The following is a 22,006-nucleotide window of genomic DNA, read 5'->3' as shown; positions in this document are numbered from 1 at the left end:
AGCGAAGTGAAAGACAAGGATTTCCTTATACAATACTGGAAGTATAAGCATAACACTACAATTCTTTGTTTTCAGCTTGTGCATACGCCCTAGATTTATCTGAATATTTGCTCGCAGTCAGGCCAGTAGTTTTTTGGTGAGGGTAGGGCGGAATTTTCCATGCCGGCTGGTATCGGGTGTGCTTGGTGATGTGAGCAGACAACATGGCGAGGAGGCCGGAAATTGGTATCACAATGTCATGAAACCAGTTTGTGATTGTTCACTCAACCCGCCAATGACAGGGGGGAATGAAGGTGTCAGGGTGGGGTGAGGTTGGGAGGGGGGAATGAAGGTGTCAGGGTGGGGTGAAGTTGGGAGGGGGGAATGAAGGTGTCGGTGGGGAGGTTGGGAGGGGGGAATGAAGGTGTCAGGGTGGGGTAAGGTTGGGAGAGGGGAATGAAGGTGTCAGGGTGGGGTGAGGTTGGGAGGGGGGAATGAAGGTGTCAGGGTGGGGTGAGGTTGGGAGGGGGGAATGAAGGTGTCAGGGTGGGGTGAGGTTGGGAGGGGGGAATGAAGGTGTCAGGGTGGGGTGAGGTTGGGAGGGGGGAATGAAGGTGTCAGGGTGGGGTGAGGTTGGGAGGGGGGAATGAAGGTGTCAGGGTGGGGTGAGGTTGGGAGGGGGGAATGAAGGTGTCAGGGTGGGGTGAGGTTGGGAGGGGGGAATGAAGGTGTCAGGGTGGGGTGAGGTTGGGAGGGGGGAATGAAGGTGTCAGGGTGGGGTGAGGTTGGGAGGGGGGAATGAAGGTGTCAGGGTGGGGTGAGGTTGAGGGGGGAATGAAGGTGTCAGGGTGGGGTGAGGTTGGGAGGGGGGAATGAAGGTGTCAGGGTGGGGTGAGGTAAGGAGGGGGAATGAAGGTGTTGGGGGGGACGTTGTGGGGGGAGGGAGAACATGGGAGGAGCAGGTATCAGGGAGAAGATGGTAACGGGGAGATAGGTATAAAGGGGGTGGAAGGCGTAAGGGAAGGAATTCAGAGGGGGGAAGGAGTGGGGAGAGAGGAGGAAGTAAGACTGGAGGAATAAGTAAGGCTAGAGGAAAGAGTCAAGGTGGGGGAGGACTAAGTATGGCAGAAGAAGTAAAGGTGTCTGAAGGACTCAGGAAGGGAGAAGGTGGTGGAGTCTGGGGAGTGAGAGGACTAAGGTATGGGGTGGGGGAGGGGGTGGTGAGGGTTGGCGGGAGGTTTTCCAAGGCGGGAAGAGGGTCCAGGGGTAAGGGAATGTCCAGGTGAACGTGCAAGGGAATGCTCTGATGAGTCAATCACTGCCTCGTGATGAGCGAACTGAGGTTGGGCAGGGAACGAGGTGGTGGTGAGAGTGAGCGAGGGCGGAGTGAGGCGGTAGGGTGGGAGAGGGAGGGTGCGATGAGGGTGGTTGGTGGGGACCTGGAAGCAAACACGGACTCTGGGAGTGTGAAAGAGGAGATCAGGGAGATTATTGTGGATGGGGGTGGGATTTTTGGGAAGGAAGGGAGTGTGCACGTTCACCTGGACATCCCCAAATGAAAAGGGTTGTGGATGGTAGGTCATGAGGGAACGTGGAAGGTGATGCCAGTGGTGGTCAACAGTGATGGAGGAAAGGAAATGGGTGACCGGGGGAGGGGAAATGACGGGGAACTGCATGAAATGCTGAATCACACCCATGCTGTCTAAATCAAAAATGAAATGAGATTCGTGTTGGGCAAAGATGCAGGTCACCTCAGATGGACAACTGTAAGTGGACCCCAGCAGGCAGCATTCAAAATGCTCAGCACATTGAAATCAGTGTGATATGTGAAGGATCTGCGTGTGTGGGAGAGTGCTTGCACAAGGCTCTGAAAGGCCCTGCCACACACACACATCTCCCTCTAGAATCATATATCGGCCAGCTGCTGCCTCTGCAGTGACAGAGGGTGAGGTTGAGGGGCTCAGAGACAAAGGGGGCTCAGAGGGAAAGGACAGCCTCTGAGATTCCTGAGTGGTGACCCGGGGGTATCCAGCTGCCACTCCTCCTCCCTTCAGGTGCCCGACGGCCCCATTCTGGCTCCTTGAGGGGAGGGAGCACCTGGAGGGACATCGAGGTGTCCCCTTTCCCTCTCGCATTGCAGGAACTCACCCATGGCTCCCGCGCTGGAGTGGAGGTCAGCGCACATCTCTGTATTCTGCAGGACCAGCACCTCCATCCTCCCCATGGAGACCTCCATCCACACCATATGGACACCACTTCATCAGCGAACAGATGGACACACTCCTTCAACTCGTGTGTCACTCAGTCGAGGGTTTCCAACAGCTCTGCGTAATGTTCCTTCACCTTCTGCTGACTCTTCAGGATGAGTTGGAAGGCCTAATCCAGTGGCTCATCATTTGACTCGGACCTCACAGATGCCTCTTACCCAGCAGTGCTCCGAGTGCCGGGGAGCTCAGCTGAACCCGCCTCCTCCTGCTGCTGATACGTGTCCTTGTGGTGACCACCAGATTCTAAACCCAAGCCTCCTCTAGATCTAGGTCCCACCGAGGTGTGTGTTTCTGCACTGGTGGAGTGTGTGGGTAAGCACTGTGATGGGTCTTCCAGGCTGCTTCTTTCCAGCTCTTCAATGGAGGATGTTCCCTCTTGGCTGGAGGTGAGGATGTGGATGGAGCTGAGGGACTGACTGGCTGAGGGTGTCAGTCACTCGGCAGAGCTCCCTGTGAACTAAAGTAGAGATAAGTAGTGCATGGAAGCAGAGTCAAAAGCAGGAGAGAGAGCACACACAGTTGTGTTGAGTGAGGGATGATGTGGTGCAGGATCCTCAGGTGGGTGTTCGTCACCGACCTCACCATCACCGCAGACACGATCCACGTCCTCACCAGTCAGCATGATCGCACACTCCTCAAAATGAGTGAGGGGCCTAATGTGGGCCACTCCACTCCTGGTCTGGGACCTCTCCCTGCTGATGTGAGCGGGTTTCTCCTGCATGAAAACAGATGCAGGACACGTGGCACCGCGTGGAATGTTTGTGTGGTGAGCAGAGCCATGGATAGGATGAATACACATGCTCCAGAGGATATGAGCCTGCTGGGGATGTGAGGGTGTGTGTGAGAGTTAGTGCTGTTGTCCTTTGAGGTGTGAGATCCCTATGATGTGTGATGGGTTTGTGAGTGTGTGAGTTGAGAGTGATGAGAAGAGTGTATTACCCTGGTGAAACGGATGAACCATTCATCATGTAGTGGCACTGGGTGGCTGTCCTGTTGCAAGACGTTGCTGTTGACCACCGCTGCCACCACCTCCCATGCTGGATTAGTGATGCAGTTGCCCCTCCTGCAGCCAGAGCCGGGGTAGAGGCGAGCGTCCACTTCATCCAAAAGGCCATCGAGGGATGTGTCACTAAATTTTGGGGGGGGGGGTGTCGCAGTCTTTTTGACTTTTGTGGCTATGCTGTCTTCCGTGCAGCAGTGAGAGGTGTGCGTGCAGCTGGACCTTAAATATGCGCCCGGAGTGACGAAGCAGCGAGGTGATAGCATGGCAGGTGAATGAGAGCCCACCCACCATGGAAACGGCCTGTTTCCCGGGAATGCTTAATTGGGACGATATGGTGTGAGAAGTCGCCATTGCGGCCAGCGGGTAAAACATCGTTTTACATGCCCGTGACCACACTTAGTGTAAATCTGGGACGATTTTGCTCCAAAGATTTAAACATACTGGCTGAGAATGACAGATTTCCTGTCCTGAAGGACAATAGTGAACCACTTGGGTTTTTAACAACAATCCACTCGCTTCACATGGTCATTCTCCTGCTACACGTGGCCAGGTTTACTGAGTTTAAGGTCACACCTGGCCATGGTGAGATTTGATGTCAGAACCTTCCAGTTGGCAATCCAGCATCAGAACCCGAGTGGTGGACAGCTCTATCTGATCGGCAGAGTAAGGTGAACAGTAAAGAGAAGGAGGACTTTCAGGAAATGAGGGAGGCCTGTTCATACAAAGCATTCTTGCTGTCAGTTCCAACAAGGTGAGCAGATCTGGCAGAGCCAACAATGGGCTGCTGGGCCGAATGGCCTCCTTCCACACCACAATGACTCTGTGGGCCAGGTTTTCAAAGGGCTGCTGGGTCAGGGCATGGTACTGGTGCAGATTCAAAATCATGGGATCCCAACGCCTGCAGGGGCACAGTCCAGGATCCAGAGGTCACCTGGGTGTTGGGTCTGTGACTTCACAGGAGAGGGCAATCAGGGCCCCAGTTTAACCAGCCATCTGAAAGAAGTTACCTCAGCAGCTGCAGCACCCCTTCAGTACTGCACCCAGTGTCAGCTTATAGCTTTGAGCTCAAATCCTGGAGTGGGAGTTGAATCCACATCCTCCTGACTAAGAGGCCAGAGTGCTACCAACTGCAGCACAGCAAAAGAGCAGGACAAGCATTCCAAAGAGAAAATCGAGCTACCAAAGCAACCAACAGCCGAGAATGGAGCTGTTTTTCAGGATCTAATAAATTCAGCAATCCCATACTCACAATGGGAAGCCTCGCTAGTTAGGAGTGTGCGCTAGAAAATCCACACTGCAATGACGTCACTCGATCTGGAGCCTGCGTTCTTGTCAAATCTGGCTTTTCACAGCAAATGCTGAATTTTACCCAGTGACGGGAAAATAGCAAGACTGATACAAGTTCCCTCCATTAAGGAGATGAAAATAACCCAATGGCCAAGAAGAATTACTCTAAAGAGTGCAAAAGAAACGTTAAAAGTTTTGAGTATGGGGTGGGTTCAGAGCAATAGAATGACTGGGAAATGAGGGCAACAGAATATATTTTAAATAGCTGTAAGTGAGACTCCCAGACATATCTATTCAGTGATGTATTAGGGGCATTAAGAACCAGATGGGATATTTAAAAGCAAGATTGAGTGGAAAAACATGAGATCAGGAAATGGGAGACATGTTAAATGAGTGCTTACAAATTGAGACAGGAAAAGCTCCATGATAATTCACAGTGGCTCAGGAATTGCTAACATATGTGAAGCTCATGTAGTGCAAAGCAATCCAAAAGCCTCAATTGTGAACAAGCAATGGAACCCTTCTACCTGGGATTCTCCTTTCTTTGTTAAAACTCCTATTTTTCCTCTCTATTCTCCTTGCTGGAGTTGCATGGACAGCCTTGAGTGCCTTGCCTAACTGTCTACTATTTATGTCTAAGCCGAAACCATGAGTGGTGTCGAGCTATTCGACTGCAGCGCCATCACCACTGAGTCCAATCCTGTCCTTGCACTTATGTACTTCCGGCAGAATCCACTAAATATAAATCAATAGGTGGGACACTCATCTGCTCACCCCCCCTCTACTCCACTCCCCCCCACCACCATGGCCAATATCCACTCACATAACACCCACGGAGGATCCAGCCCCGGACTAGGATTGAGTGACTGCTGTTCAGCAAAGAAGTGAGAAATAATGAAGATACCATAGTTAAGATAAAACTTGTGGTAGGGAAAGAAGCAGTGTTTTGCACGGTTCGTGTGAAGAGCACAGGAGAAAGGAAAGAATGTACATTTATATAGCACCTTTCACAATCTCAGAATGGTGTAAAGCGCTTTACAACCAATGAAGTCATTTTGAAATGTAGTCACTGTCGTAATGTAGAAAACACGGCAGCCAATTTCCATACAGCAAGCTCCTACAAACAGCAATGTGGGAAATGACCAAATGTTTAGTGGTAATTCCCCCGCTCTTCTTCGAAAAAGTACCAGGGCATCTTTTAGGTCCACCTGAAAGATCAGATGGGGGCTGGGTTTTACCTGTCTAGAGACCGGCTGGGTGGCAGGAATCCTGGGAAATGCAGAGAGGAGGTGGAGTATCTGTCATCTTCCCGTCTCCATGGCATTATCCCAGTGGCGGGGGAAGGTGGTCTACCCTCTTACCCAGAGGCCAATTGAAGCACTTTAATGGCCAATTAAGGGTCTCCTCCTGCTGCCCCTGACATTTTACCAGTGATGGGTGGTCCCTCCACCACATGAGGAGACCACCTGGTGAATCCTGGCAGCCTCTCAGCATGTTCAGAGTTTGGGGGCCTCCTAATCAGCCACTCTGTGGTCCTTCGAGCAGCCCCTGGCAGCAATGGCAACCCCCCATAGCAGCCCAGCACAAGCCCCTTCCCAAACAAACCCTCAGCCCTCTTGCCGGGACTGCCTGGTGAACTCCGAGTTTTACCGAGTTAGCAATGCGGCACCCTCCCCATGGGGTCCTGATCTCTGCCAGGCACAGTCCCAGCAGAGGCCCTGTGATTGGCCGGCATCTCCTGGAGTGTTGGTGCCCATCCTTTTTAAGGGTTAAATTCAAGCCAGGGTCTCTATTTAACATCTTATTGGCAAAGATGACACCTCCGACAGGGCAGCACTCCCACGGTATTGCACGGGAGCGTCAGCCTAGAGTTCGCGCTCATGCCTCTGGAATGGGACAACAGCCTCATTGTGCAGGCCTCATTGTGTACATTGTGGAGTTTGACGGCCCGGTTGTATGGATCACAATCCCAGGATGCCCCAGTGCTTTACAGCCAGTGAAGGACTTTGAAGACACTGCTGTAATGCAGCAGCTGCCTCCCACAAACAGCAGTGTGTTAAGGGAACAGGTGATTAGGTTAAATCAGGTGATGTCAGTGTGAATGAGGAATGTTTTTGGATGGTGTCACTGACGGTCACTCTGATTAATGAGGAAGAGGAAAAAGAGTGAAGGATGGATCCTTGGGAGGTTTCCAGGTAAAAATTTGGGAAGAGAAATCATTGCTGGAAATGTTCAGCCTATGATCGGATAGGGAAAAATGGAGGGCAGCCCCACTGATTTGGGCAACAGAGCAGAGTCATTGGGTGTGGTAGACCATTGTAGAGAGGATGAGGAGGGCTGGTGCAACACAGTCACATTCCCCCAACCCGTGAGTCCTAATTTTGTGTAGAAACCACTTGTGTGGCATCTTATCAAAAACGTTTGAAAATTCAAACACCGTGGGAGTGCTGCCCTGTCGGAGGTGTCATCTTTGCCAATAAGATGTTAACACATCTTTCCTTCCTACTTGATACACCCTCAAAAACTTAGCAGGTGTTTCAAGCACAATTTCCCTTTCGTTAATCCATGCTGACTCTGCCTAATCATATAATGATTTTCTGAGTGTTGTGTTGCCCTATTAATACATCCTAGCATTTTTCCTCCTACTGATGTTAAGCTAAATGTCCTATGATTCCCTGTTTTCTTTCTCCTCCTTAAATGACAGGGTTATGTTTTCTACCTTCCAGTCCTTGGGAAATGTTTTAGAATCTCAGGGATTCTGGAACATCAAAACCAACACATCCATTATCTCTGCAGCCATCTCTTTTAGAACCTTAGGATGCAGATCATTAGGTCCAGGGGATATGTTGCTACTTAGTCCCATTAATTTCTTCAGTGCTATTTCTTTACTTATACTGGTTTCTTAAAGTTTTCCATTCTCACTAGACCCTTCTTTCCCCTTATATCTGGAATGTATTTTTATAACTATGGGAGCGGAGAGACCAGGGTGGATGGTAAGGTCAAAGGGGTGGCACTGACCTTAAGGATGAAACCTTCATTTCCTGTGTATGATATCTTCACCAGGCTGTCTCTGAGGGCTGTAAAAAGGACAGAGCCTGCTAACAGGCACAGGGATCTCAATGTGGTATTACCTACGCTCGTTGATTCTGATAGACACAAATGTTGTGCTTTCTGCTGAACTAAATGATTGCAGTTTGCAACTAAACATCCTGTTGGGTGACTGCACACTTGAGCAGGGGTTGTAAAATCATGAGGTTCTAACATGAGTTCAAGCTAACTTACACTACCTAAAGCCAGCCTGTAATGCTTAAAGGGGAGATGCATTCTGGCTGGAGTTGGTACTGGAAGTCACTCTAAAAGTAGCTTTTGACATAGGGAACACTCAATGCTTCAGCCATCCACAGGGTGTTAGGAAATTCTTCAGACATCATGTGAGGTTTTTGACCAACCCACTGGAGATCTTGGAGGAGGTAGCGATGAGGAGAGACAAATTCTATGCACAGGAGGCCAGGAAATCCATCAGGAACACTTTGTGAAGGCAGTGAAACCAGGTGGCTGTGCTAGGGAATGCCAAGAGTCAACTAGTGAGGACCTGGTTGTCAGAAAAAAGCTCAATGATCTCAGTGTCAAAGTCAGTGAATGCTTCTTGAAGAGCCATATCCCACCAACTGCATGACTAGCCTCCGACACTGGTCAATTCACCACACGCCCATCACTCAACTATCAACAATCTCTATCTATCAGAACTCTTGCCCAACATTCATAACTTCCTCTCACCCTTATGCATTATTGCAGGTCTCATACCCATACCTCTCAGTGTGCACACACTGACAGCCAATCAACCACATCAAGAATATCACCCAAGTACTTTGCACCACATGCATTGACTTACTTTCCTCTCTATTGTAGGATAAAGTGGCGCACAACCAAAATTAGCAGCACCTAACCAGAGGGGGACAGGCACTCCTGCATGTCTTGCTCACCATGGAGGAGATGCTGCTGGTGTAACTTTAAGGAACATCTCTAAGACTGCTGTGCATCATCATATAGGATGTGATGTATATACTCATGTGATAATCAGGCAGGAGATAGTGCAGACCTAGAGATCAGATGTGTAAACGAGTGTCTTAGATGTTGTTATAGTTTCATTTCTTCAAATAAAAGAGCCCACATATATGAGTTAACAATCCTCTTTATATGATAGGTATTTTGGTGGAAGAGAGAAACACAACATAGTGGCAGCGATTGATGCTATTTGAAGCTTTGAAGTGAAAACTTTGCAGTACGTAGAACATTGAATCCCTCCACATACAACAGAATTCCGGTGTGTAGAAGTTTGAAGACCCAACAAGTATATCTGCAGCGCAGAAGTCTCGGTGTGAGTGATTCTGCAACAGTGTAGGTGTTCAGTACACAGCAGATCCACATGGTTGGAATATCACACTTTGCTTCAACAGGCAAGCATCAGGTCCCGGGAAGACAAAAGCACATCTAGGAGAGCAGGAGTCTGTGTCCAACTGCTGCAGTGGATTGCGCAGGATCAATGGTTAAAAACCCACTCTGTGCAGTGTGGCACTGGGCAGAGCTCCAGGAGCAACTACTCTTCCCAGCAGACCATGAGATCAGGAATGCCAAGGGGCAACCAAACATTTGCAATGGGACCAGGCAAAACCACAACAACCACAACCATCTTCCTTTGTACTAGTTATGACTCCAGCCAGTGGAGAGTTTTCCCCTGATTCCCATTGACTCCAGTTTAGCTAGGGCTCCTTGATGCCATGCTCAATTAAATGCTGTCTTGAAGTCAAGGGCAGTCACTCTCACCTCACCTCGGGAGTTCAGCTCTTTTGTCAATAAGCTTCAGATCATTGGAGGTGCTATTGCCAACAATGGGGTTGAAACTGTTGAAGATGACTGTATCCTTGTACCTAATCCTCCTCCTCACAACACACTTATCCCTCAAATCACACTCTCTTCTGATTTACAAGCTGCAGATGGTGTAACCATGCACCTCTTGCTGCTCTCACCACAATCCTAGCCTTGTGCCTTTCTCCTATCAGATATCCAAGAACTGCCACCTAACCAGACTGTGCTGAAACAACGAGCAGACATTGATGATAAAGATGCACTGTGACTTGTTGTTCCACACACAGCCACCAGCCCAGATACTGATCCAGCATGTAATTTAGAGGGTAGCATAGAGGCGGGGTTTCACGTAATGAGTCACCAGGCACGTGCGCCCTGCTGCCAGGACAGGGGTCAAAAGTAGTCCAGGTGCCAGCTCACTGGAGGGCAAGGTCACACATGAGTTCTGCTGCAGAGGATTCAGATGAAGGCTTCTTAGGAGTGGCATGCAGAAGAAAGATGATGGAAATGTACAGTAAAATTCTCGGAGCATTGGGAGGCCTGTCAGATAGCCTACAGTCAACATCAAGGAACATTGCTCGGCACCAACTGAGCACTGGGCCTTGTGCACAGCTTGGAGCCCATCCTGTCCAGCGTGGAAACGGTGGCCACTGTGGACCCACCACGATGCAGAGCCTGAAGGCCAGTGTCACAGCTTCCATTGTAGCAGTGAAACTTAGACTTTTTAATGCATGTTCAACTTGCTGCCATGTAGCCTCAGACGGCTGTCATTATGGCTGTATATTACATTGTGTAAAGGGACTTACAGGCCCTCACAGCTATCATGCAATCTGTCCTCCAAGAGATTACTAGGACCATTGAGGCATCAGCCCATAGAAGTGGAAGTGGCTCCATGGAGCATTGAGGGAGTGATATTCTTTTTGGTGTGGTACATCTCAGAAATGACATGAATAACCTACAAAGTGACAGGCATGTAGTCAATAGCATCCTGCACAATGGGAAAGCCTGCAACACTCGTGAAGCTACACACTCATTCCATCTGCTTCTCTTTGGCAAGAGAAAGTGAAATATATTCAGCTCCCTAAGAATATAGAACGTCAGACACCTCCCTTTTCTAACAGTGGAAGCAAGCTGGGGTTTATTGCTATGATTTCTTGCTGCAGCCCGGAAGATGCCAGATGCATGAAAGTTCAGGCCCATGGTCATCTTCACAGTCATTAACAATGACATCCTCACCTTTTTCTGATGCTGATCTTGCAGCTGCTACAGCTGGTGGATTTTAATGAGAATCTCCTTAATGATTCCTTGCTGAGGCTCAGGTAGGAGAACTGTCCTTGAACACCCTGGTGAATAAGGCCTCCTGCTGAGAGTCCCACTCCCCTCCTCCTCCTCCCTCCTCCAGCAGCTTGGCCTATTCTGTGTCACCTCTGCTCATTCTCCCTAACATGATGTAGTCTAAGGAGGGTGCCAACTACTGCACCCATGCCTGGGAGCAAGTGGTTTGAACAGAATCCTTACAGTCAGGACAAAATCTTTCAGAACATTCCACACCACTACCTGGAGACTTAAGCAACTTTAAGTAATTCTAGAAACTACCAAACACTTCTATAATCACAACAAGAGCTAGTAGAAATCAATCAGCAACTAACCTGAAGCTTAACACCATCCAGGACAAAGCGGCTGGCTTGATTGGTACTTGCACCAGAGATGTCAGCATTGGAACCAGTTTGGCCCTCATCATACTGAAAATCCATACACTAAGGAGCTGAATTCATAACCTATTCTGCTTTCTTAATTGTACAGAAAGGAAATGATTTGACTTCCAACCTTTCTCTAGCTCCTCTTGGCTGAGGATTGGCCAGTTGAATTGCCAATCAAACTGGTTATATTCTCCTTGGTGTAGCAGGAACATAGGAGCAAGAGTGGGCCATTCAGCCCATCAAGCCTGTTCTGCCATTCAAACAGATGATGGCTGATCATCTACTTCTCTGTCATTTTTCCCCTATCCCTTGATGTCATTCGTATCTAGAAAGCTATAGATTTCTGTCTTGAATATGCTCAACAACTGGGCTTCCACAGCCCTCTGAGGTGGAAAATTCCAAAGATTCACCATCCTCTTAGTGAAGAAATTCCTCCTTAGCTCAGTCCTAAATGGCCTGGCCCTTATTCTGAGACGGTGTCCCCTAATTCTAGACTCATCAGCCCACATCCTACCCACATCAACCCTGTCATGCCCTGTAAGAATTTTGAAAGTTTTAATGTGATCACCTCTCATTCTTTGAAACGCTAGAGAATACAGATCAGTTTCCTCAATCTCTCCTCATAAGACAATCCCGCCACCCCAGGGATTAGTCTGGTGAGCCTCCATTGCACTCCCTCTATGGTAAGTATATCCTTCCTTAGATAAGGAAATCAAAACTATACACAATACTCCAGGTGCAGTCTCACCAAGGCTCTGTATAATTGGAACAAGATATCTTTATTCCTGTACTCAAATCCTCTTGTGATGAAGGCCAACATACCATTTGCCTTCCTAATTGCTTGTTAAGCCAGCAAGTTAGCTTTTAGTAACTCATGAACACGGACTCCCATGTCCCATTGGGCATCAACACCTCACAACCGCTCACCTTTTAAGAAATATTCTGCCTTTTTGTTTTTTTCTACCAAAAGTTGATAACTTCACATGTTCACATTATATTCTATCTGCCATGCTTTTGTCCATTCACTTAGCCTGTCAAAATCCACTTGAAGTCTTCTTACATCCTCCTCACAACTCACATTCCTGCCCAGTTTTGAGTCACTTCACATGGAATGCGCTCATGATTAGTTCATATGAACAGGGCTTTTCCACCACTTATCACGTATGCAAATTTCAGTGGGATGTTGGAACATGGGAACAACTCCTTCCCCATTGTCTGCAAACTGATCTGAATAACAGTTTTGAACGCTGGGCCATTCCTAACAGGAGCTCATTATCATATCAAGGCCTCATTGCTGCTACTACCCCACTATAAGTCATACAGAAAACATGCTCCACCTTTGCGAATTAATCCTCAGAGGTGAGAACCTGACTTTATATCAAAAACATATTGATGGGAATTTCTTTGGGGAACCTCCCAGTCAGTCACTGTAACTTTGTGGAAAATTGGCAGAAATTTCAGCAATGAAATGTAAATAGAGCATATTGGCTACTCAACTCCACCAGGGAAATTCCAATAAAAATCCCTGCTGAGCGACACAGTTAAAAATCACCAAATTTATTGCATGACCTTATTGAATGGTGGGACAGAATTGAGAGGCCGAGTGGTCTACTCTTGCTCTTAATTTGTATGTTTATGTGTGAACTTTTGCAATCTTCAAACGGGGCCTCAGTTTAACATTTCATCCAAAAGACAACATCTCCAACAATGTAGCATTCACCCACTTGGATTATGTACTCAAGTTCTAGAGTGGTGCTAGGACCACAACTGTCAGAATTAGAAGGGAGAGAGCTACAAGATGAACCAAGCTACATGCAAAATTTACGATCAGCAGAAGACCAGTCATTCCATGAAAAGCCTGATCTACATACCTCATAATCTCATAATGGTTGGTGCAATAGGGATACCCCTTGTCCCTACACCAGATGACCCCCGCGCAAACTCCTGCAGCCATGTAACCTCAAAGAAACAGATAAAACCTAGGGACAAATATAGCCTGCAAAATTCCTCACCGACCCTCTCAGCCAATCATAACCAGCCCAGGAGGATCACATAGACTTACTGTTGTCTATCAAGATTTTTACCGTCTATATGGAGATCTTGCAGCTCAGTAGGTGGTGCCTCTGAGTCAATACTTTTGGATTTGTTGATCAAGGAAGGATTGTTTGTGGCAAAATTCAAATAGGCTGGTAATCAGCTTGTTAATCTTTTTCAACACTACCCCTCTGTTCCCCAAAGGGGAAAACATTATGTCTGTGAATATATGAAACAAATGAGGCTTCCTAGTGATAGAAGCAAAATACTGTGGATTCTGGAAATCTGAAATAAAAACAGAAAGTGCTGGTAAAACTCAGCAGGTCTGGCAGCATCTGTGGAGAGAGAAACAAGAGTTAACGTTTCGAGTACGTATGACTCTTCTTCAGAGCCTTCTGTGATCTTTGCCCCAGTCAGGGATTGACCTAACTCCCCTTTGAAGCCAGAGAGTCAGCACCCAGCACACAAGCTTGAAATGTATTTCACAGTCTCGCTACTCTCTGCGGGGGGTGGGGGGGGGGGTGGGAATGAAACCCATAACATCCAGGCTATTTCCTGTCTAACACTGTTTAAGCAATGTGCCATACGTAAATAGTGTGCACGAATAATTCTATAAATTCATGTTAATTTGAGGAAGAACTGTACCAGTAATTCTTGCCAATTTTTTTGGTTTCTTAAGGCATTCAGAAAGTCCTTCCTTAAATCTATTGACTCCCTGGTTTTAACAACTGTCATTCCAGTTGACAGGATAGTCTTCCCTCCAAGCTCTCACCCATCCTACAGCCAAGCAGGCTTTGAAGAGATAAAGGGAAATAGAACAAAGTAAGAGACATACAGCAAAGGAAATTAGGAGAAATGTAGGGAAGAGTGGATAAGAGAGAATATATTAATAACATCCCCTGTGGCTCTGGTGGCGGATGCAGCTTGCCGCTTTTAACCACTTTGATGTCTCTGATGCGAAGCAACATCGCAGGTGTACAGGTTGTGACTGAAAATCTCACACCTATTCTGACAGCCCTTAATCTCACAGCAATAGAGCTGAACTGTGGGACACCTGGGCTGCTTCAGGCTGCTTCAAATGCCATGTACAGGACTGGAGAGCTGCCAGCAAGTCATCTGACCTTAAAATAACCTAGTTACTAAAATAAATCCAACCCGTGTGATTGTGCCAACAACAGGCAATGCAAGAAACATTGATTCCATGCTGAATTACACGGCATGTGAATGCAGAGAGGATAAATGACCTTTGATTCACTTTAAATAAACAACCAACTAGGAAAGAATAAGCTGACATCCTCCACATATATAGTCACAGATGACTTTGTGGGGCAGTTGCCAGAACGCAACCTTACTAGATGGGGGTGCTGGGGAGGAAACGTCAACCCTGTTGTGACTCTGTCTGACCTGCTTTCCAGTTTAGTAAGATTCGAGGTGTCAGCTGTGGTTTAATGGGCAGCACTCTTGCTTTTACGTTCATAGTTGTGGGTTCAAATCTCATTTCAGAGTCGTGAGTACAAAATCTGAGCTGACACGCCAGTGCAGTGCTGAGGGAGTATCTCTTGGATGAGATGTTTAAGTGGAGCCCTGTCTGCCCTCTCAGGCTGATTTAAGAAATTGTATAGTGCAATCTTGAAGCAGGACAGGGAAGTTATTCCCAATGCCCTGGCCAATGTTTGTCTCTCAACCAATATCACTAAAAAACAGGTTATTATGTCACTATCACATTGCTGCTTGCTGGAGCTTGCTGTGTGCAAATTGGCTGCTGAGTTTTTTGCATTATGACAGTGGCTATGCTTCAAAACTATTACATTGGCTGTGAGGACATCCTGATGTTACAAAAGGTGCTATACAAGTGCAGTCCATCTTTTTAGACTGGGAGCTGTGCCTTCTTGGATGTCTTATGGCATAGTGAATAGTGTCCCTGCCTCTGAGCCTGCAGCTCTGGGTTCATGTCCCACCCCCAGGACTTGACGGCCCAGGAAGCTGCGTTCATAATGTGACCAAACGGGTTAAGTATCAACTTGTAAATCCTTAAACACATGCCAATGGCAGGCGGTAAGATTGGGAGAGATTCCTGGGTCAAGATTTTGGTGGGACCGGAAATTCCTGCTGAAAGTCAATGGACCCCTGCTGGGTTGCCAAATTCTCCCTCCCGCCCGTGGTGGGCTCTGTCACGGGTGGGATGAGATATTCTCAGGCATGGTCAGCCATGTGATGGAAACAAATTGGAGCCTCTACCATCACTAACTACAGCACCAGGCTATAACATGCAGGTAAAAGTGTACGTTGCCACAGCAACTTGGATTCCTTAGAGAGCTGGTTTAGTTGGCTGAACGTTCGTTGTGGGTCAGAATTGGAGGTAGCATCAGCAAACCAGAGGTGAAAGGCACAGCTGCATGTATATACTCCATAGAGGAGAATGCTGGAAATGTCCATGCTGGAAATCATTGGATTGGCAGCCACTGAGGCCATGGCTGAAGCCACGGAGGAAGATGGTTCGTTCCTGCCTAATCTACATTCTCACATCTTACTTCCCCTTCGTCCTGCAATCTCAGGAGAGACAGCTGCATACCGATAATGTCATCGGACTTGCAATCCAGAAGCCCAAGCTAATGCACCAGAGATGCGGATTCAAATCTTACCATGGCAGCTGGTGAAATTTAAATTCAATGAATAAATCTGGAATGTAAAGCTAGTCTCAGTGATGGTGACCATGAAACTATCACCAATTGGTGCAAAAACCCATCTGGTTCACTAATGCCCTTTAGAGAAGGAAATCTGCTGTCCTTATCTGGTCTGGCCTACATGTGACTCCAGACCCACAGCAATGTGATTGATTCTTAACTGCTCTCTGAAATGGCCTAGCAAGCAACTCAGTTCAAGGACAATTAAGGATAGGCAACAAATGTTGGTGTGACCAATGATGCCTCATTTCCTGAAAGAATTTTTAAAAATTAGTCCTGATGCACAAGCTGCAGATGGGACAAAAATGTCCTCTTCCTTTCCCTCACACCCACATCTAACCCCACCCCTTGTGCACCTATACATTCAGATACCCAAGAACTGCCACCTGGCCAGCCAATGGTGCTTCAGAGTCAACTATTTACAGTCTGTATTAATGACCTAGACTAAGAGACAGAGAGTAATATATCTAGATTTGCTGATAATATAAAACTAGGCTGTGAGGAGGACACAAAGAGACTGCAAAGCAATGTAGACAGGTTAAGTAAATGAGCAACAAGCTTGCAGATGGAGTATAATGTGGGGAAGTGTGAAGTTATTCTTTTTGGTCGTAAGAATAAAAAAGCAGAATATTTTTTAAAAGGCATGAAACCTGTGAATATTGAAGTTCAGAAAGATATGGGTGTGATTGTACATGGATCGCAGAAGGCCACCATGCAGATACGGCACGCAATTGGGAAGGCAAATGCCATGTTGGCCTTTATTGCAGGGGTTTGGAGTGCAAGAAAAAGAGATATTGCCACAGTTGTACAGGGCTTTGGAGAGATTGCACTTGCAATATTATGTGTAGTTTTGGTTCCCATTTTTAAGGAAGGGATTCATTGGAGGTGTTGTAGGGTGTTCATTACAGTTCAGTAGGTTTGAAAAAGTCTTCATAGCCATACGTAGGTTAACTGTAAGTCTTTATTGACTCATAGAAGTATTAACAAATATACATCAAAGGATACAAGCTGAGAGCTGTCTCCATGCTTGCCAGTACACATGGCTCTGTCCAACACTAGACTGACATGAGTGTGAGTCATTTGCTCTCTTACATCACTGTGTGAGCAGTACTGTACTCAGACCCACATTAACGTATGTGTGCTAGACCCTTATATTACACCTCCCCCCAAGTCTTTATTCAATGTATTTTAAGTGATTATAATTTACCATATGTTGTCCACTGTTATTATGTCATATACTTACTTTGTCATTATTACATTACTACATTATCACTACCCGATCTCTCAACTTTAAGTGCTTCAATTCAAAGGTTCATGTGGTTTGGAGGTCTTCCATATCTCGCTTGCACCACTGTCAGCGGAGTGGTAAGCTCTGTCACTGCAGGTTCTTCCTGTTGGCTTGGAGGTTGAGCTGACATCAGGGTCTGTTTTCATCCTTTTCTTCCATTCTTTCATGTGGAACTGCACTTGGCTGGTTCAGCTATTGCACTGGTAGGTGGCTGCTACACTAACTCATTTCTTGTGGGGCGGACAAACAGTGTATTCGTCTCCTTGTTGTTTCCTTTGCTGCTTCTGTTTCATGTGGGTCAGGGTGATGTCCCCTCTAACAGAGGATGAGCATCCCTGTGGCTAGTTGCAGTTTAGTGGTACACTTGCCTCTGCATTTTGCTGTCGGCAATGGACGGCTGCTATCAGGCTGTAGCATCTTTTATGGCTTTGGCATGCTGGCTGGGAGTTCCACTCTATGTTCAGCGGTTACAGCGTTGACCTGCTGTACCGTTGTCAGAACCAGAGATTGAGTCTCATCAGACTGCTGGTCGCTCTCTTTCACATCTTCCATTTAAGGCAGCATGGTTACCTCCTGTGCAGTTGGTTGGTCTGACCATTGAAGGTTTTCCGACACCTGTAGCGAGAATAAACAAACCTTCTCCACAAAAAGAGAAGACGGTTCAGAGCTGAAGTCCTAGTCAGGATATTTGCTTTTGTTGGAGCTCCCATGAACCCCCAGTTCTGTATGATTAGCAACAGTGGCTGTCTGGACACCTTCTGTCATTTTGAGGAGATCCAGGGGTACCAGGCATCTCTACTCGAGAGAGAGAAAGGCTGGTTACAGATGAAGTACATCAGCTTGAAGATGTGTTTACCACCACACCTTAACGGTTCCAGAATCATGCCTATGACTGGAAGTCAAATTCCTCCCAGCCCATAGAGTGGTGTGTCTGTTGTTAGACGCCGGAAGTCTTTAGCCATGCTTCTTTGTCCAACAGGACTGTTACGCTGACTCCTGTGCCTAATTTACAATTTATTAAATAGCCATTGACTGGTATTGTTACTGAACTAGTATTCCAGAGACCCAGGGTAATGCTCTGGAGGTTCAAGTTTGAGACCCACCACGGCAGATGATAAAATTTGAATTCAATAAAAATCTGGAATTAAAAGTCTGATGATGACCATGAAACCATTGGTGATTGTTATAAAAACCCATCTGATTCACTAATTTCCTTTAGAGAAGGAAATCTATCATCCTTACCAGTCAGTGGTTCCAGACCTGCAGCAATGTGGCTGACTCTTAGCTGCCCTCTGAACTAGTCTAGCAAGCCACTCAATTCTCATGGGCAATTAGGGATGGGCAGTAAATACTGGCCCAGCCAGTGATGCCCACATTCCATGAATGAATAATTTTTTTTAAATTCCAAAATGAGAAACCAAGATCTTTGACCTCACCTAAGAAGCATGGCTGTGTGTCTTCCAGACTTGCTGTCTGAACTTCATTGATAATCTTTGGGCCTCCTGTGTGTTTCAGAATTTTTATCTTGCACAGTTTGCTGTAGTGTCCAATCCTGTTAAACTGGAAGTATTGAGCTGAAATTGCAGGATAATGATCTCGCCTGTGGGGGCAATTTTCTTTACAGCACTGGTATGATTGCTTTGCTGGGCAATTCAGGTATTGCTTTCCCTGGCCTGAGTGTTCCTGTGTTTTTGTTGCTTAACTATCTGAACTGTGGGTTGGCCTCTGCACCATGGTTTATTGTCTCCCCTTAAAATGGTTCTATGTTGCTCACAGAGTTCTGACTGCTTAGCTATTGGAATTGCCTTTTCCAGGGTTAAATCTTCCTTTGTTTGCATGAGGTCAGAAAGTGCATCGTCCGCTGCTCCTACCACTATTCTGTCCCTGAAGAGTTCAGTTTTATGTCTCCATATTCACCATAGTATACAGATCATGGATGAATAAATTGACAGCTTCTCCTGACTGCTGGACTTGCTTGTTAAATTTAACTCTTTCGAGTATTTTATTGATTCTGAGATTAAAATGAATGTTGCAAGCTTCTAGTACTTCTTCAAATTTAACAGTTGATTCACTGATTTCCTGTATTGCAATATCATCTGCAATCAGGCCTACTGAGTAAAGCAGTGTGTTAACCTGCTTTACTTTTGAATTTTTGTCTAAACCTGAAGCAATGTTTTATCTTAGGAATCTTTTTCTCCAAAGTCTCTAATTGTGTGATTGATCTGGGCTTTGGATTAGTGCAAATAATTTTGGAAGTGTGAAATTCTGATCCATGGTTATCATTTTAAAAGTGCCATTTCTACTTCAAGAGCTTTCTGAATTTCAAGGTGGCATCACTATTCACTTGGAGACAAAGAGATTTCTTGTGCTTGCTGGTTTTGGCAGGCTCTGCTGCATTGACAATCATGCTCAGCTTGAAAACAAAATTAACAATGGCTGCCTGGATCACCTACCTGCAGAGTTCTTTTGATCAGCGTTTTACTTTGAAGTAACAAATTTGTCGAATTCTGGCTTTTGTTTTCTCTAATCTGAGCTTCGAAGTCACAATTCTCCCGGATTATTTAATGAATTATTTTTTGCATTTTGGAGCAAGCTTGGGTGCCACATTGTTTGGGTGCTGACTCGGGGATTGGGTTTTATCAATAGGTTTTTTCAAACTGCACTTCTGACTCTGAATTATGTAAAGAATTCTCAGGACTTGAGATAGCCTGGAGTTTTAAAGATTTAGCTCACTCTTGCTAGGTCTGCTGATTCTTTGCTCTGGGATTAGAAGCTGGACTTCCAGAGGAGATGCAATGGAGGCCTCTGCTGTAGTAAGAAATTGTAAATTTCTGCCTCCAGCTTCCAAACCTTTCTTTTGAGTTCTTTTCCTGGCACTTTTCCTGTGTACCTCTGCATCTGGAGCTTCTTTTCAGTTCAGAGTATGATGCTGAATCTTTTCCTCAGCCTTCCAGCATTTTAGTTTTTCTCTACAAGGTCTTGGGTTTTTCCACAAGCTGCCACCATGTTGTACAGTGTTGGTTACAGATCAATAGGTCCGAAGAAGCCTTCATAGCCATACATAGGTTAACTGTCATTCTTTAGTGACTCTTAGAACTATTTAAAAATATGCAGCAAAGGATACAAGCTGAGAGCTGTCTCCATGCTTGCTTGTACACATGGTTCTACCCGACACTAGTCTGACCCTGGATGTGGGTCATTTGCTCTCTTACATCACTGGGTGGGCAGTACTGTACTCAGACCCATGTTAACCCTATATGTGACAGACTCTCATACTACAGGAGATTGCGCAGTGACGGTTTGCTATATTGGTACCTGGGCTAAGAGGATTGTCCTATGATGAGAGGCTGAATAAATTGGGTCCATATTCCCTGGAGTTTAGAAGAATGAGAGGTGATCTCATTGAAAGATTTTGAAGGGGCTTGACAGGGTGGACACTGAGAAGTTGTTTCGCTGCTGGGAAATCTAAAACATGAGGTCACAGGCCCAGGATAAGGGGATGATCATTTAGGACTGAGACGAGGAGAAATTTTGTCACTCAAAGGGTCATGAATCTTTGGAATTCTCTACCACTGAGGATTGTGGATGCTCCATTGTTTAATATATTGTTACAGGCTCTGGAGGTGTTCTAATTTAAACAGGTCTGATTTCTCCTCTCATCACTCATCTGTAAGCAGAAAGGTATTTTGATTTGCTTCCCCCTTTGTAAATGGTGGCATATTCCCAACCCCTCAACCTTGGTGTGATCCAAGTTTCTATTAATAACTCCACAGTAAACTCGAGATAAGGTAAACTCAGAGGGGTAGTTTGTTTGCACACACTCAACACATGGGCGGGAGGTGTCACTATGTAGCCTCCCCTATTGCATTCATTATATAACAGACGGGTAGAGAAAGAAAGATTCACAGTACAAAGATCACAGAATAAAAAACTATTTTTTTCACATGAGTTCAGAGTCCAGAATCAATGTCCAATGGTATATTCTTTCACAGAGATCGGCAGGTTGAAGACTGATGCTGGATAATTCACTTTTACAGTAGAGATGATTTCCATGATGGATAGACACATAGAGCTGAATTAGGGTTGTAGGCACGTGTACAGAAGTTCAGAAGTTCCAGTATAAACAGTATAGATAGTCCAAGCAAATGCCAGGCCCAGAGTCCATGTTCTGACCTTCTGCTTGATAGATGGAAAATAGCAGACTGACTGGCAGTACAGCAAGACAGTGTTACAGGCTCCTCAAGCTAGGGGGTCATGAGAACATAAGAGCATAAGAAATAGGAGCAGGAGTAGGCCATTTGGTCCCTTGAGCCTGCTCCACCATTCAAACATATCATGGATGATCTACTTTCAAATTCCACATTCCCATCTACTACCCCTTTGATTCCCATTCCTAACAATAATCTTCTACCTCACCTTAGAAATATTCAATGACCCCACCTCCACCACCTTCTGAAGCAGAGAATTCCAAAGTTGCACAATTCCCTGAGAGAAAAAAATTCTCATCTCTGTCCTAAAAGGGCGACCCCTAATTTTAAAACAGTGCCCCTTAGTTCTGGACTCGCCCACAAGAGGAAACATCCTTTCCACCTCGTCAAGACCATTCAGGGTCTTGTATACTTCAAACAAATCACCCCTCACTCTTCTAAGCTCCAGTGGAAACAAACCCAGCCTGTCCAACCTTTCCTCATCAAACAACCAGGGATCTTTCCAGGTATCAATCCAGTAAACCTCCTCTAAACCAACTTCAATACATTTACATCTTTCCTTAAATAAGGAGACCAAAACTGCACACAGTTTTCAAGATGTGACCTCATCAATGCTCTGTATATGACTCCCATGAACATGACTGCCACCTGTTCACTTTTGGCTTTAACAAAGGATATATATTCCTTCAT

The sequence above is a fragment of the Carcharodon carcharias genome, chromosome 18 (assembly GCF_017639515.1).
Source record: "Carcharodon carcharias isolate sCarCar2 chromosome 18, sCarCar2.pri, whole genome shotgun sequence".
Taxonomy (NCBI): Eukaryota; Metazoa; Chordata; class Chondrichthyes; order Lamniformes; family Lamnidae; genus Carcharodon; species Carcharodon carcharias.
This window is presented reverse-complemented; position numbering follows the sequence as displayed.